At 38.0% G+C, this 9,749-nt stretch overlaps 1 long non-coding RNA gene across 4 annotated transcripts; it reads left to right on the top strand.

Moving 5' to 3' along the window:
• Positions 1-2,759: 2,759 nt before the first annotated feature.
• Positions 2,760-9,741, top strand: LOC139753460 (uncharacterized). Of its 4 annotated transcripts, XR_011713720.1 has the most exons (4): positions 4,772-4,801; positions 6,745-6,847; positions 7,367-7,439; positions 8,130-9,741. It is a non-coding gene; the product is annotated as an uncharacterized lncRNA (long non-coding RNA). The 4 variants fall into 4 exon arrangements; XR_011713716.1 differs by lacking the exons at positions 4,772-4,801; positions 6,745-6,847 and adding an exon at positions 2,760-2,921; XR_011713717.1 differs by lacking the exon at positions 6,745-6,847 and having other exon boundaries at positions 4,754-4,801.
• Positions 9,742-9,749: the final 8 nt, after the last annotated feature.

Genomic DNA, 9,749 nt, shown 5'->3' with positions numbered 1-9,749 from the left:
AATATATATATATATATCGTTTTCAAAACTAAATAACGTGGTTGGTTTATCTAATTTGTTTTACCAAATGTCACCTTAACAATTTTCTTCTTGTCCTCAGACACTTGATTTACTTTCCTTTTATCCTTTTGCTTTTAACCTACCATGAAGAAGATCTGAATACCCAACGTTGTGAGAAGCACCCGAGACTGTTCTAGACGGTTCGGACAAGAGTATTTTTGTCTCGGTTTTCTCATTTAGATCACATTCGGGTATTTTAATGAACCTTTCTACTTCTGAATGGTATTTAAGTAACACTGGTAATATCTTACTTTTTTCCGGAGTCTAAGTTGTATAATGACTATATATTTTCATGTCATCCCATCTAATCAATACCAACGTGTATGTTTCATTGAAGGAGTCTGTGCTATGGCTAGTGTTCTGCTAATCTCCAATCTGCTACTTTTCGGCTTTTCTTCCTCCTCACAATCACTATTCCCTGTAGTCGGTTCCTTTTCATATGTATTAATGTCTTCCCCCTTTCCCTATCAGCAGCGGCGTTTCCCAAGGCTTTGACTTCTTATTTACTTTTATGCTATATATATATATATATATATATATATATATATATATATATATATATATATATATATATATATATATATATATATATATATATACGATCATTTCTTCTCCCCAACAAATCCAATTTACCCCTATGGTGATGCGTCAACCATACATTCTTTAACTTCATTCAGAATCCCCAGTCTCCTCGATTTGAGTCGTTTGTCATCAATTACTTTACTTCGAATCTGGATAAGATTTCCCAATGGGGCAAACGTATCTCAGTTGATGCTCATAAAATTTAATCTTTTCTTGTTTCTTTTGATCCTGTTTCTAGAATTCCTCGTAATTTTCCTGTTTCCTGCTATTGCCATAAATGGTTCCACGGCTCAGAGCATTTATGTGCACATACTTATCGTCGAATCTAAACTCTCTGGGAAGAACTGCATTTTATATCTGAGTAAGACTCGACTCCCAGATTTTTCTTTTAAGTTATCTTTATATCTATAGATTATCTAAAAGAAAAATATATACTATCAAGTAACATGAATTTTATATAGTTAGCCTTGTAGCCTAGACCTTATCTGTGACAAACAAGACTGTAAAAGAAAGGTTATATGGGGTCACTTTACAGTGAAACTGACCCTCTGTAACCTTCACAAAGATTACCTCAGCATGGGGCACAAGGCTCGCACTGAAATAGCACCCACGCGCAGGCGTCGGCTCTGCTAATTATAACCAAATTCAATCCCTCTCTCCTCAACCTACTCTCAGAATGTAATGATGTGGAAAAATGTCGAAAAGGAATCAAGATATCATACTGTTGATATCAGAATCAAATAGACAAATAGTGATGAGGTGTTTATCATCAATTTACAGAGCCAAAGGTTGAGCGTGGTATGTGTTCGCCACATAAATTTATATATAAGACTATAAGGACGTAATAGAGACTCATTTGTAAAGATTGTAGTTCCTTAGGGACGCATCAATTGAAGGGATACCGTAAGCAGCATAACTCCCTTCCTATGTGTACGTTTAAGACTGTGGAATAGTGGTACTTTGCCAGGACTTAAAATGTGTGTGTGTGTGTGTGTGTGTGTGTGTGTGTGTGTGTGTGTGTGTGTGTGTGTGTTAAGATATATTCTTCGTTACAAATAAGGATGTTGATGGAAAAATAGGTGAGTAGAATGTCCCTGACGTTAGATTTGTGATTGAGTCGTTGTACGAAGCTGTGTTGTTTGAGAGAAATATTTGTTTATGTGATAATGAGTTTCAATGTTTTAACTTTTTTTCTAGCTCATAGACACTCAAATGCTGTAGGTATACTGTAATTATCCAAGACCTGAACTTCCTGACCACACAGGATGTGCTGCGTAGTACGATTATTTCGGATCATGAAATATGGTTCTTGTGTTATATGTTAGTTATCATGTACAGCCTATGACAGTGGATCTGCATGCATGTGTAAAGATTAGCAAGGGATCTTGTTAATGAAGGCCCGCTCTCGGATGTGCCATTACTGGCACAGGGAGGATGTGTGTGTGTGTGTGTGTGTGTGCTCTGGGTTTGCCATTATTGGCACGGGGTCCCCCGGTGTGACTGTAATCTCTGGGTCTCTTTTAGGTGGACGTGTGTGTGTGTCGCGTAAAATGTGACGAATTGCTTCATCCTAAACAAATTTATGAGTATTCAGTCTGAGACTTCAGCAATGATTAGCTTTTCCCTCTTTTTGCAATATATATATATATATATATATATATATATATATATATATATATATATATATATATATATATATATATATATATTTTTTTTTTTTTTTTTCAAACTATTCGCCATTTCCCGCGTTAGCGAGGTAGCGTTAAGAACAGAGAACTGGGCCACTGAGGGAATATCCTCACCTGGCCCCCTTCTCTGTTCCTTCTTTTGGAAAATTAAAAAAAATTGAGAGGGGAGGATTTCCAGCTCCCCGCTCCCTCCCCTTTTAGTCGCCTTCTACGACATGCAGGGAATACGTGGGAAGTATTCTTTCTCCCCTATCCCCAGGGATATATATATATATATATATATATATATATATATATATATATAAAACCGTCTGCAGCAGTTGGATGTGGACGTTCTTAAAGCTGCGCTTAAGTGAATGATTCGAACTTGTAAGTTTGGAACCTTGTTCGAGTCTGGTTCGACCTCTTGACGGGACGGAATGTATGGAGTCCGATGGTAAACAAGAGTGACGTAGGACGTGCTCAGGGAGGACCTACTGCTTAGTGATTCCAAATTTTCTCATTTGTGGGAAACTCGTGCCGTCAAGAGTGGGCGATCAAAGGGTGCCTTCCTGGAAAGGGGCAGGCAGGATGCAAGAAAAGACGAAACAGGTGAGTCTTGGGAGGAAGCGACTGTACTTTCGAAATGGAAATTCGTTGAAACATTCCCAGAAACGGATATGGAAGCGACCAGTCTTGGCAGTGGAGTATCAGAAAACTGTAAGGCACCGAACTACCGCAGGGTAACAGGATCTGCTAATATTAGACTCAGAAAAAATAGAATAATACACAAAATCTTCGTAAAACCCTATGACAAAGTTCCTGATCCCGGCTTTGATTCTGTACTTTCTGTTATTATTGTTGGCATTATGTTTTGACTGTACAGTAGGAGCTCTGACGGAGAGACCTGAATGATGTGAATACAACTCTAATTAACATTTTTCATAAGAGGTAAATCAATGACAATAACAAAGGTGTAAAGTAATCATACCGTTTTAAAAGTCTACCATCATATTATGTTTTCTATGGACAAAATAATTTTAGGATACACTTATATAATTCAGATGGAAAAATACGGTGACAAAATCTCGAAATATTCCCAAATACACCAGAATTACATAATCTGTACCATTCGAATTGCCTTAAGTTTTATTCAAATGCACTAGTAGAGCAAAGCTGGATATGAAAGGAAAAGATCTGTAACAAATCAAAGGAAGAAATATTTCACAATGCTCACACCAGATCGGTAGCCCGCACTACGACATGCATCGTATTTACACCATATCGCATCTCTCGTGATATAGAGGAACATATAAGAATGATAAACAACCAAGAAAAAAGTGATGTGAGCCTCAGTTCAAGCAAGAAGAACGAAAAGACTTTTGGGGGGAGTATTTTTGCAGATCGCGGTAACCGATAAGAACAGCCTGTGCGACATGGGCTTTAATGTCATCTCGTCTTTTAAATGCCTCTTTAATGCACTGATGTTCATTCCGAAAGTAACTACAAAATATACCAGAATAACCAATACCAATCATACTTGTTTCATCGTTTATATGGCTGGTTCACATATCGGCCCCTACCTACAGGTAGCAAATCTCAGCCCAACCTTATTATAAATATAACTCATTTAGTGATGATGAAAAGCGTCATATTCTTCTGTGCATCTTAGCATGGTCATAGATGAATTTTCAGAACCAGAGAAACATTAACTGACGACTTTTGTTGATAATAAGTTCACCTAATGACGAATCTTATTCCAACAGGTTACTGAAAATCTGGCTAGTGATCACTTAAATCGATGATTTCAGTTCCGTTCTCGCCAGATGTTACTCGTTGTGTTGATGGTCTCGGCTCTTGCAAGAGCTGTTAAATAAAAAACTTAATCCTGATACAAATATAATTAACATGTAATCGTCAGATGTTATTAGTAAATATGTTGTGAAAACACCATCCCCCCCCCCCCCCCACACACACACAAACACCCTTGCATTGAAGCAGTATCGAAACTTCGTTTCAGCTTTAATGGTATCGGATTCAGGTATATTCATATCGACAGTTTTCGTTACATTACGGGGGTTTGCGTTGTTTTACTACTATGTTAATATAATTTCTTAGTTTGTTTTTGTATTGGTCGTGACAGTGTTCTTATGGCAGATGAATGTAAGGTAAAGATTGTCTACAAGCAATTTTGAATTGTGAATGAACTGGCTAAATAAGCGTTTCAACTGTCTTTTCTTCACTGATCGAAATGTTTGGAGATGTATCTTCTTAATCACTAATATTCGAAGGGACTCAGTGACATATTCCATTTATCTATCTATTGCTGGAAGCAGAAAATGGCTTCAAAAACTTCTAGGTATTTCAAAGTGTGGGTGATTCATTGTGTTCAAAACCGCTTCACGAGACTTCGCGCCCGATCTCGTAACGGAGGTGAAGTCGGGAACCAACACCTTATTATATGGTTCAGTTGCCGACGGGAGCTTGCTGAAGTAAGTTGTATTTGGTTGCAGGATATTTCTTTGAGAGTCATCGAGGATCATACGAATGGCCTAAAGTGTTCGACTCTATGTACAGTATATGACTGGGTGATAAGCCTAAATGAAAAGAAGCATTGGCTTGGCTTTCTAGGGCAAAGTGTACGCTGGACAATCTGGTCATGTTGAAAATGGCGGATTGGTGGACGTAGGCGTTTGAAACTGGACAATCGATCGTAAAACATTGTAAATAAAGGTGATTTTGAAGATGTTCAGTACTTTTCATACTTACTTAAATTCGATGTATTGAAAACTTCTATTGTGCTGTAGAGCTTGCAGGAGCATGGAATGTGACGTGTTAGGAATCGTGCACGTTAGTGTGTTATTTGCATCGTTTAAACAGTTTAATTAAATAGTGCGATGAATAGTATAAGGTTAGTGTTTGTGGTTATTGTGGTAACGACTGATCTAATACTGATTCGTAGTAAATAGTCACGTCCATATTAAACTCGGGGATAGTGTCTACTTAGGATGTAATGAGGCTGAAGATGTTTAATTTTGGTTTAGATAATTCGTCCGGAAGCCCTTACTTCATTTTTCAAAGTAGGATCGAATTAATGTACAACAGGATGTATCATTTAGAAATTTGATTGAGGATTCAATGATAACTTGTGATTTGATCTGAGATGATTTAACCTCAATGAAAGTGATTTTAAAGGCAGGGTATCCTGAGTCTGGATTTAGGATTTCATTAATCACAATGAATGGAAACCTTCCTCACCCCCACAAGACGTGCTGTTTAGGGTTGCTAAACACTAGACTGCCAGTCATAATCTCAAAAATATAGTAGTTCTCTCAAATTTAGAGGTCCCACGTAGATTATAATCCGATATAGCTTGGTTTAGTGATGTGTGTACTAGTTTTATCGAAGGCTGACGTTGTTGAGCTGTCTTGTTTTCTTGTTTGTGGTTTCTCTCGTTTCTTGAAAGACCCGATTTGTGCAGTTGAGGGCTGTGACTTGTGAATCTTTTAAGTTCACGTTCATTATTCTTTGATTCATTTTTTCTTTGAGTCTCAAACTTACGGAGGAATTTTTCTCACGTTCATTTCCTTTTTCCCCTAGTAATACTCGTCTGGTTATGCAGAAACTTTGTAAGCTAGTGGTGGCAGCTGCTCTGTTCATCTTCCTAACGACCGTACTCGGTTTCAGTAGAACAAGTGTAGCTTGAAAGCTGAAGATGTAGATGGGTAAGAGTATGATGGTCATATCTGCATCATACCTCTGTGTCTTGGGTGCCACGTACTCTCGTGGTCTCTGTATTTAGGAGTCTCTGTTGTACCTGAGCAGGTCATAGCATTAATGGATGGTTTGTGGTAGGAGCTCATTCACAGCTTATTTCTGACAAGTATATTTTACATACTTCACATCTACACCAGGAATGATGAGTGGTGGTCAGTATTATGGTGGTGATTGGCATTTTTGGGGGGCCTGTTCATCAGATATTTCCTAACTGGTTCAACGGCAGCAGTTGTTACCTTTTCAAGTGACCCTGTCCTCCCCACCTCGTTTATGCAGGTTCTCATGCATTGTAGTTTTTAATGTTCATACACACGATTTCTTCATAACCTTTAAATCGCATATCTGCTAAAACCACATGACTTATCGTGTCTGAATTTTTGTATCTTTTATTTCTCATGTAATAGTTGATTGTGATGTCATCTGTGATGCCAGTGACTCCCAGTTGTATAGACTTGTTCCCAATCATGTTTCTATCTGTACTTACTTCAACATTTGGTACCCCTTCCAGTGTGTATGATGTACTTAATTCATCATTTGGTTACCTCCAGTGTGTATGATTTCTACAATGTGTGATAAGGTTAGAACTAATAACATCAGAGCATGCATAGATGTATATGCAAGAGTATGGTATATTATCAGATCATTTACTTTGGTACAGAAGCAGAAGGTCAAACTCATCTTACAATAACAGAGGGACGATCGCAGCAACTGATCGGTTCTCTACAACGAGGAGGTTTAGCAAACCCTCGTCTGGGTGATAGGTAATATTAGTCTTGGTTACTTTTGTGTTTCTCTGTGTTTGCATGTGTCCTATTTTCAGTGTCTGTCTTGACTGCTTCTATTTGATTTTCTAACTGCTTGGGATTAGGAATTCCTCATATTTGAATTGTGTGTGTGTGTGTGTGTTGCCTTCACTCGAGTCAGGTTTATGTCTGAACACAGTAGCATGTATTACAGTGTATAGACGCCTCGTATGTGGTATATATATATATATATATATATATATATATATATATATATATGATCTGACCAGGCAAAAGGAGAAGGTGGTGTGGTAGAAAGAGCATGCAACATTACTGTGCACCAACGCCTAGTACAACGGCCACCAGTGGCTACGTTTTTTTAAGGTTAGCTTAAGGTTAGATTTGTTTTTGGTAGTGTGAGAACGATTAGAGGTTTAACTCTTGCCCTGTCTTTAGTATATAGAACAGGACTATAGTTTAGGCATAAGACCAGATATTTACATGTGTAGTAACTCATCGCTGTATTTCTCATTGCAGAAGCAGTGTTACGGACGTGCTTACTGACTGACGGGTCCTACACTTGAAGATATCGGAAACCATCACCATCCAGGTCAGAAATATTGAAAGAACTTAATTTGTTCGTGATGTGTACTCTTTTGAGAATGTCTTGTGACCGGATGTGTGAGTTTTTCACATATACATCACGTATCTCTGCGTGTCTGAGTTACTGCTTGGTCTTTGTAAATTTTTTCAGACGAAATTGTGGGCTGGTTCTATTTAGCTGTGGTGAGTGTTGTATGCAAATGACAGTGCAGACTATAGTATGTATGTCAGTGCACTTAACATGATACATGTATAACATGTATGATAAGAGGGTAACATATATGGGTATGTGGACCACAGGAGTGTAACGGTTAATGTGGCTGACCATGAACCATTCATAGGTCGCCGAGGGTCAAGTGCATAGGTTTTAATACTGGTCGTGTCAAGTGGTTCACAGTTAACCCTGTTGTTCATTCTCCCATATGGGCTTGTCGATAAAATGACTGGGAGTGTGTGTGTGTGTGTGTGTGTGTGTGGTGAAATTGGAATTCGGCAGTTCAGATAATTTTACCTTACATGTATTTTTCTCTACATGCTGTACGACATGTTTCATGAAGACAATCCGCCTCATCAGGTGCAAACAATCTATAAAGTTTTTAAGTCCCAACACACACACACACACACACACACACACACACATTGCAACAAGCCTTATCCGTGAACAGAAACAATTCTTAACATTTTCTATTTTTTCCAGATATTGCCTCGTACCTGGAAATCCAGACGGATCTTGAGCTGTGAATCCAGGCGACGACGGCTGGAACGGGGGCGCGGAACACATGACACATCTGGCAGGAGGATTTCTACTGATGCTGTAAGTTCTTAGGTACAGCCACAGTGGGTTGGTCAGTCCTCCGGTGGGTGGGTGTTGAAATGGTATGATCCTGGCCAAGCGAGGATAAGATTTATGTCTAGCAGATTGTGTAACAATCAAAATGGGAGGGAGGGTGTTTTCTGTGCCTTAACAGTAGTATATCAATAGACTTTTCTTAGTTGGAGAAGGAAGCAGACTTTGAAGCGACTTGTATGAAAAAACCATCATTGGAAGGTAGAATATTGTCAAATGTTCTCTATAGGGAAGAGCTTAATAGGTGTCTGCCTATCTACATATGTTTGAGTTTGTAACGTACGTAACATGTCTGTATCATTCTATGGCTACATATCACATGAGCTCCTACGTCATTCATTAGGTGAGAAGGTCGTGGTTAAGCCATACATGATGTTCATTTGTTTTCAAAGCTTCATTTCTGAGAACCAAGAGAATTTGCATCTGGCAGACATAAATGATTTTGAAATATGATCCTACACTTTATGTGGTGTTTGTCAAAATATGCGAAGCATCGCCTTCCACATATAACTTCTAGAGAAATTACTTTCTCTATATTTTCCTGTTTGTATTGTGGTACAGAAGATTATAAACTGAAATGGAATGATTTGTACAGGTCATCCTCAATGATTGTATGACTATTTAATGAAAGTTTTGATAAGTTTCTTGATCCTGCATAGCTTAATAGATTATAGCTTGGGTTTATGATCAGATATTTAGTCAGTTTTCCAGATATGTGGTCGGTTATTAATCACGGTAAAAAGAAATGACTTACTGGGGTATTTATAGATCATATAATAAACAGAGTGCTAAAACAAACGCACGATTGATTGCTCTTAGAGGAAAATTAAGTTTTGTTTTGAGAGGAAAGTTTACGTGAACATTAGAAATTGCCGAAATAGCAACAGGAGTCGCACTGCACGTACTTCCTTACATGTAAAATGTTAGTAATGCTAAAACTTTATTTTCTTATTGTCCAAAGTTCTCTTGAGAGTTACCAGGGCAGAAACAATTCCCAAAGTAACAATATATTTATTGTATTATAACCTCGCTGTGTACACGTGTGGCATATTTCCTATTCTAGCAGGAGTGCAGGTTGACCAGACGAATGTTATACATCACCCCTATGCTAGGTTGCCCAGCATAGTGTTTTTACTAGATTATCTTAGACCAAAACACAAGGTGCAAGAGAGATGAGGAGCAGTTATTGTATATTAGTTCATATACGCGAGGAAATTCCCGCAATTTCTTGTACGCTAGGAAGCTCATGACGTTAATGTGTGTTTGGATAGTTGTGTATTGGAAGGGTAAATAGGAGATGGGGCCCCTCACTAGTTAAAAACTCTTGCCTTACTGTAAAAAGGGTTGATTAGGTTTATTGCCATTGAATAAACGCTGTAGTAATGTTTTAAACACGACAGTACTGAATGTATGTATTATGCTGTATATTAAAAGACAACCAATAAAAAGAATACCTAGCAAATATATTAT

This window comes from Panulirus ornatus, chromosome 2 (assembly GCF_036320965.1).
Source record: "Panulirus ornatus isolate Po-2019 chromosome 2, ASM3632096v1, whole genome shotgun sequence".
Classification (NCBI taxonomy): Eukaryota; Metazoa; Arthropoda; class Malacostraca; order Decapoda; family Palinuridae; genus Panulirus; species Panulirus ornatus.
This window is presented reverse-complemented; position numbering and strand designations above follow the sequence as displayed.